Here is a 7,843-nt window from a genome sequence, read left to right as displayed (position 1 = left end):
TACAAACATCTGTTATGCACGGCTGTAAATCAGAATGTGATCTGTGATACAATGTTCTCTCTGACAGGTGAAAGGCCCTGATCCCTGGTCTGTGCTGATTCTCTGACAGTTTACTGGGTAAAGGCCCTGATCCCTGGTCTGTGTTGATTCTCTGATAGTTTACTGGGTAAAGGCCCTGATCCCTGGTCTGTGCTGATTCTCTGATAGTTTAGTGGGATTCATTCTGTATCTGTCAGTCTCTGGTACAGTGTGTGAGTGTGGGATTCATTCTTTATCTGTCAGTCTCTGGTACAGTGTGTGAGTGTGTGATTCATTCTGTATCTGTCAGTCTCTGGTACAGTGTGTGAGTGAGGGATTCATTCTGTATCTCTCAGTCTCTGGTACAGTGTGTGAGTGTGGGATTCATTCTGTATCTGTCAGTCTCTGGTACAGTGTGTGAGTGTGGGATTCATTCTTTATCTGTCAGTCTCTGGTACAGTGTGTGAGTGTGTGATTCATTCTGTATCTGTCAGTCTCTGGTACAGTGTGTGAGTGAGGGATTCATTCTGTATCTCTCAGTCTCTGGTACAGTGTGTGAGTGTGGGATTCATTCTGTATCTGTCAGTCTCTGGTACAGTGTGTGAACTTGGGATTGATTCTGTATCTTGTCAGCATTGTGTGTGAGAGTTTGTGATTCATTCTTTATATGCAGTCTCTCATACTGTGTGTTAGTGTGGGATTCTTTCGGTATCTGTCAGTCTCTGGTACTCCGTGTGAGTGTGGGACTCATTCTTTATATACAGTCCCCATGACTGTATGTGGGAGTTGAATTCATCCTAAATATGCAGTTACTCATACTGCATGTTAGTGTGGGATTCATACTGTACCTATCAGTCCCTGGTACTTGATGAGAGTGTGGGATTAACTCTGTGTCTGTCAGTCTCTAGTACTGTATGTGAGTTTGGGATTCCTTCTGTATCTGTGAGTGTTGGATTCATTCTGTGTCTGTGTGTCTCTGGTACTGTATCTGAATGTGAGTTTCATTCTGTATCTGTACGTAATTATTCTCTCAGATTACATTATTGCGTTCAATACTTTAGCTTTAATATCTTAATGTTTGAAGAGTTTTACTCCTTATTTAATTTGTAAATATGGACGAACTTTAGGATTTAATGTTGGAGGTTTTAATCAGATAATTTGTGTGCTTTTTGGACTACTATTAAATCTGAGTACTATTGTGGATGATAATGAATCTTTCAAACTGATAAGGTGACATTTTTGAATTGGTTTGTAATGTGTAGATCAGTCTGTAGAAATGGAATTGATACTGTATCTTTCAGTCTAATATTGTATGAGATTTTTGGACTGGTATATAATGTGTACCTCAGTCTGCACTAATAGAATTGATACTCTATCTTTAAATTTCATTCTGCGAGTGCATTCTGAACTGGTATCTAATTTGCTTCTCAGGTTTACTATCTTTCAGTATTTCTCAATCGATACTGTACGTGAGGTTTGGATTTGTAGCAAATGGTACACTTTTTGAATGGATATTTCATGTATTAAAGTCATGTGTGTGAGAGTTCTGGGCTAGTATTCAATTGGAATCTCGGGTACATTATTGGGATTCATTCTGTCCCTTTCAATCGGGTACCATGTGTGATTTCTCTCTGGTATTTAATTCGTAGCTATGTTGCCCTATTGTGAGATTGACACAGTGCCTTTCAATCTGAGAGTGTGATTTTGGACTGGGATTTTTGTATCTACCTGTCAGCGGGACAGAGTTAGGGGCAAATGGAACAGTGTCTGCCTCACCCGCTCTGTTTGAATGTTGGATTGAAATTGTGTCTCTGGAACTTGGGATCAGTGTGGGACTGACTACTTCTGCTGTCTGAGACTGTGGAACTGATGACCTGTCTGTGTCTCTGTGCTCTGTGGGTGATAATGTACCTCCTGTGTGTGAGAAGGAGCTGGCTGCACTCCTCCTTGTGCCTCGGGTGGAGGAAACATCACATTCATTCTGGATCATTCAAGGATTCGCCTGTGGAAAGAAAATGATCTGTTGTAACTCAAGAAATGGTGAGGTTGAAAATGGAAAAGTGATCAGTTTAATATCTCTAATGATCATTTTGAATATCCACAAATGAAAACCAGTGATACAAACAGTGTCAGTGTCTGACTCCACTGCAGCACTCAGCTTCTGCACACCAGGTGTGTTGGGCTATTTTACAACAATTTAGTGACATCCAGACACAACCCAACCCCTGCACTGATCCATGAATGGGACTACCCGATGGGGCAGGGACCTTTGTCCAGGTCAGGTTTCTAATCCCCTCTCCCATGGGACTAACCGTTCAACCCAAACATAACAGCCGCTGTTTAAATTGTGTCCTTCACACTTCTCACCTGATGCCTGCAATAGATGCTCTTTGTATAACTCCCCACATCCTTACTGTCCGGCTCTGTTTCCACTCTTCACTGTCCAATAACAATAAACAGGGTGAGACTGGAACTAAACCAGGACCATTCACTCCTGGTTTGGGGAGAGAAAGCAGCAATGGTTTTAATAGCAGGTTCTTCCCATTCTCTCTCCCTTCCCCTGGACACACCCTGTCCACACCCAGCCCGAGAATGACCTCTCCCTTCCCCCCTCTCACTCCATGTTCCGGGACCAGTTCCTGATCCACTCCGCCTCTTACAAACAGCCCCCGGACTCCCCCTGCCCTTCCCCCGGACTCAATGCCGATCTCTGAGCCCATCTGCGGACACGGTCCCGGAGCGATGAGCTGCTGTAATGAGGCTGCTCTTTGCTCCCTTCCCCCGGGGGCCGTGATCTCTCCATTCCCGCCTGTCTGAGCAAAGGAAGTGGGTCTGGGGGAAAGGTCAGAGGGAATGGGCTCCACAGGCAGTGCAGGAACAGGCACCAGAATGGGAAACAGATGGGATTCCACCAGTGCCTAACGCTGGAATCCAGACTGACTTTACAATCTCCAACTATTAAACTCGAGGTTTCCATCCCTGCTGTTTCTCTCGGGCTCTTTTGATGGGAAAGAGTCTTTCAGAGATAAAGTGAGCGGCTGTGGAATGAACCAATGGGTTCTGTTCATTCTTGGCTCCCTTACTGATAAAGTAACGTTTGACAATTGGGACTAGCTTAGTGGTATAAACTGGGCGACATGGACATGTTGGGCCGAAGGGCCTGTTTCCATGTTGTAACTTCTATGATTCTATGATTCTATGACTCCGAAACTGGAGGGAGGATTCCTCAAACCAATCCTGGAGAAACGGGGGAGGAAAGTGGGAGTCGGTGTATTTGCTGGGACCGTGTAGGATTAATATCAGGCAGCAACAGTCCCAGTTTATTTCAATCGGAGTGAAACTCTCGGTCACTGAGAGTAATACAGAACGGCCCTGAGCTGCAAGATTGCAGAGGGGACAACATGCAAGAGAGGGTTAAATGTGTGACACTGTCCCTGAGAGTGGGATTAATAATGTGTCTGTCTCTGAAATAATATCAGTGAGAGATGAGACTGCATCTTCTGTCACTCCATCTTGGAATAGAAATTGGAATGGAATATTTTCCAATTTGTTACTCTGTGTAAACAGGACATTACAGGTCAGTTTCTCTCTCTCTTTTGTGCAGCATATGAAGTTGAGATACTGTTACTGAGAGTGATACAGAGACACTGATAGGAAGTGTAATTCTGATACTGTGCCTGTCTGTTTTTATATCTCTCTAGCGCTGTAAATGAAGGTGGAATATTGTTACTGAGTGTGAAACGAACATACTGATGGGAAGTGTGAGACTGATACTGTGTCTGTTTGTCTCTCTGTCTGTCTGTCTTTCTCTCTCCCTAGTGCTGTACAAGGAGGCGGGATACTGTTACTGAGCGTAATATAGACACACTGATAGAAAGGGAAAGACTGATTCTGTGTCTGTGAACAGACCTCCGGTGCTATTGGTGAGACGGTCACTGTCCCTTTTACTGTCTATCAACCGGTCTGACGGGGCATTCATCATTCGCCAGTCCTGTTAGGAAAGGTGGAGAGAAACCGTCTGTCACTGTTGAATTTATTCAGTAAGTAGTCGTGTCTGGGTGTTGAGAATGGGATGGAGAGGACACCAGTTACTATTATCTGACAGTCAGTCAGTTTAGGAGGAGAGAGAAACACAGAGAGACTGGAGGAGCCCAGAGCGGATAATTTGTATTTTCATCTTAACCAAACATATCACTGTGTGCGGACAATATAATAATGTAAAAGGAGGAGGACAAGGTGAGGCCCAGACAGCATTGAATCTCATTTCACTATAGACGGACGCAGGACTTGTCCCAGTTGAGGGTTTTGTGTTTAAAGATCACTTCACTAAAAACACCTTGACGATCTGGGGTTACAGACGGACATGACGGGCAGGAAAAGACCAGTTGGTTCATCAATCCTGCCCCACATGCCTGGAGCATTGTGACTGGACACTTCCTACACACACCACCAGCCCCACCCACCGGGAACATGGAATCTCCTGGGAGCGGTTACAAACCAGAAAAAAAACAGAAAAAAGGCGGAGAGAGAGTCAGCACCCACCGCACCAGAGAGAGTCAGCACCCACCGCACCAGAGTCAGCACCCACCGCACCGGAGAGGGTCAGCACCCACCGCACCAGAGAGAGTCAGCACCCACCGCACCAGAGAGGGTCAGCACCCACCGCACCAGCCAGGAATACATTCCAGATGCTCACTCCTCTCTGGGAAAAGAAGAAGCTCCCAACATCCAGACGATTCTTCCCTCTTTGTGGTCGGAACGCCGGTCCGCTGCTTCCCCCCAATCTGTGAAACTGGAAATAATCGATCACTGGGCAAGCTGTTCAACCATGAGATGGGAGCCATTGAAACACCGTGGGCGCTCTCCCATTGAATGATATTCTGTGCGGAGCGTTCGGTTTTTCGCGAGGTGAAGAAACTCTTGTCTCTCCTTGTGTGTCAATGTGAGGCGAGTCTCAGATGATATTCTCACAGTTGAATCCAAAATGTGAAATGTAACTTGTTTGGAGATGCCGGGGATTGAACCCGGGACCTCATACATGCAAAGCATGCGCTCTTCCAATGAGCTACATCCCCACGGGTCAAAAGGTACCTGAGAAATAAACAAGCAGACACTTTAGAAGTGAAGCCGTGAGCTTTCTGCTCCGTCTCTCCAGGACATCCAGATGCCCAGCGGTCCCGCGTGTTCACAATGTTCAACCTCTGCTTCAGTTCACGGGGTTTCTGCTCCTCTTTACTTTGAACTTTCCAAAAAAAATCTGCGGAAATAAAAAAACCCAATCGCTAATGGTCAGTGACAAGGCTGAAATCGAACCTCTGAATCATAAAGTGAGATGGAAGAATGACAGAGCGTCAAACAGGAACAAGAGCTGGGACTGCTCGCTCGATATTGCACCGTCACACATTCCCCTCAGTCGGCGGCTGCTTTGAGTTGAGCTGTTGAGGGGACCGTGAGATGAAGTCCCGCTCCGGGACAATTTAATGCTTGTGGAGCCTCAGAAGTTGGAACTCGCTGAGCTCAAAAAGCGTCATTCAACTTTCCGTGGGTAATTCTGGTGAAAAATTATTTAGGAAGATGCTGAGAGTTGAACCCAGGACCTCAACACATGCAAAACATGCGCTCTATCACTGAACTAAATCGCCAGATCACAAAACCCTCTAACCAAGGAAAGAAGAACTGATTGTCCTCATTTTATGAGGCCACCCGTGGTGGGTGTGCACTCCACTCACTGCATTTTACTGGAGAAATAATCAATTTATATTATGTAACTATCCCCCACTCACTGCATTTTACTGGAGAAATAATCAATTTATATTATGTAACTATCCCCCACTCACTGCATTTTACTGGAGAAATAATCAATTTATATTATGTAACTATCCCCCACTCACTGCATTTTATGCCTGAGAGACACCTTGATTTAATGAACCTTCAGTCCCTTTATCTCCATGTCTTTTAGACATTATGCTATCACAGCACATTCCTCCCTTAGGTCTGTTCATTCCCACTTTACTGTTGTCAGCATCCTTTTAGTTTTATCTGCAAACTTGACTATAATAACCATCATGCATCCTTCTCGGCCCACCAGCACTTTCTTATTGAACACACGTTACATGGTTCATTCTATATTAATACACAGTACAGTTTACATTTATAGATACATAGATTCACAGTACATTTTGTTCTACTTCTACTATTGATTATAATTATACTAAATTCTATCTGTTAATGGGTTAATCCTTACACGTTGTTCTTCCTGACTCGAAACACCGTAGTTCAATCCTGGATGTGATTAACTGCAGAATCCAACCCCTGCAGTCACTTGTGAACTCGCTGGTGTCTCAGCACATGTGATGACTGAGTGAATCCCTTCCCACACACGGAGCAGGTGAACAGTCTCTCCACAATGTGCGTGAGTTGATGTGTCAGCAGTTCATTTCTGCTTTTAAAGCTCTTCTCAAAGTTACTGCATTAAAAGATCACTCAATAGTGTGAACAAGTTGATGTCTCAGAAGGTCAGATGAATTTGTGAATCCCTTCCCACACATGGAGCAGGTGAACAGTCTCTCCCCAGTGTCAGTGTGTTGGTGTTTCAGATCATTTGTTTTAAAGCCCTTCTCACAGTCAGAACATTTCAGAGGTCTCTTATCAGAGTGAACTCGCTGGTGTCTCAGCAGGTGTGATGACCGAGTAAATCTCTTCTTACACAGGGAGCAGGTGAACGGCCTCTCCCTAACGTGAGTGTGTCGATGTCTTCACAATTTGTATCTGCATTTAGAGCTCTTCGTGCAGTCAGAACATTCAAAAGGTCTCTCCCCAGTCTGAACAAGTTGATGTTTCAGCAGGGAGGATGAATGAGTGAATCTCTTCTTACACACGGAGCAGGTGAACGGCCTCTCCCCAGTGTGAACTCGCTGGTGTGACAAAAGTTGTGATGACAGTGTGAATCTCTTCCCGCACACGGAGCAGGTGAACGGCCTCTCCCCAGTGTGAGTGCGTCGATGAGTTTCCAGCTCTGAAGGGTAATTGAATCCCTTCCCACAGTCCCCACATTTCCACGGTTTCTCCATGGTCCGGGTGTCCTTGTGTCTCTCCAGGTTGGACGATCAGTTGAAGCCTCGTCCACACACAGAACACGTGTACGGTTTCTCCCCGCTGTGAACGGTGTGATGTTTTTTCAGGCTGTGTAACTGGTTAAAGCTCTTTCCACAGTCAGTGCACTGGAACACTCTCACTTGAGTGTGTGTGTCTCGGTGCTTTTCCACTCACACTGATGTTTGAAATCTTCTCCCACAGATAGAACAGACAAACATTTCTCCTTCCACATTCAAAGGCTGATGATATTCAGGTTCTGATGAATCGAGTGACTCTGTCAGATCTTGGCGTGCTGTTTGGTTTGAGTTTCCCTCTGCAAATCCTCCCCTTCTAATACCCTGCAAAAGGAGTTTATAAAAGTCATCACTGTAAGTACAGGATAGAAATTCAGAACAGACACTTCTAGTGTCTACAAAACATTCTTTCCTCTATTGTGCCTCAAAGCTGTAAATCCCCGTCCCACACACTCTCCCTCCTCCCTCTGCTGCAATCCAAACCCATCGCATCATCTTTCAGTGGCCCTCAACCATGAGTGAAAGGTTGAGAGAGTGAATGTGTGAGAGTGAAAGGGTGAGAGAGTGAAAGGGTGAGAGAGTGAATGTGAGAGAGTGAATGTGAGAGAGTGAGTGTGAGAGTGTGTGAGAGAGTGAGTGTGAGAGAGTGAGTGTGAGAGAGAGTGAGTGTGAGAGAGTGAATGTGAGTGAGTGTGAGAGAGAGTGAGTGTGAGAGA

General features: G+C 45.2%; 1 non-coding gene across 1 annotated transcript; it reads right to left on the bottom strand.

Moving 5' to 3' along the window:
- Positions 1-5,021: 5,021 nt before the first annotated feature.
- trnaa-ugc (transfer RNA alanine (anticodon UGC)) lies at positions 5,022-5,093 on the bottom strand. Its single transcript has one exon. It is a non-coding gene; the product is annotated as a tRNA-Ala (tRNA).
- Positions 5,094-7,843: the final 2,750 nt, after the last annotated feature.

Source organism: Heptranchias perlo, unplaced genomic scaffold (genome assembly GCF_035084215.1).
Source record: "Heptranchias perlo isolate sHepPer1 unplaced genomic scaffold, sHepPer1.hap1 HAP1_SCAFFOLD_275, whole genome shotgun sequence".
In the NCBI taxonomy this organism is placed as follows: Eukaryota; Metazoa; Chordata; class Chondrichthyes; order Hexanchiformes; family Hexanchidae; genus Heptranchias; species Heptranchias perlo.
The sequence above is the reverse complement of the archived record's forward strand: the minus strand, read 5'-3'. Positions and strand labels throughout refer to the sequence as shown.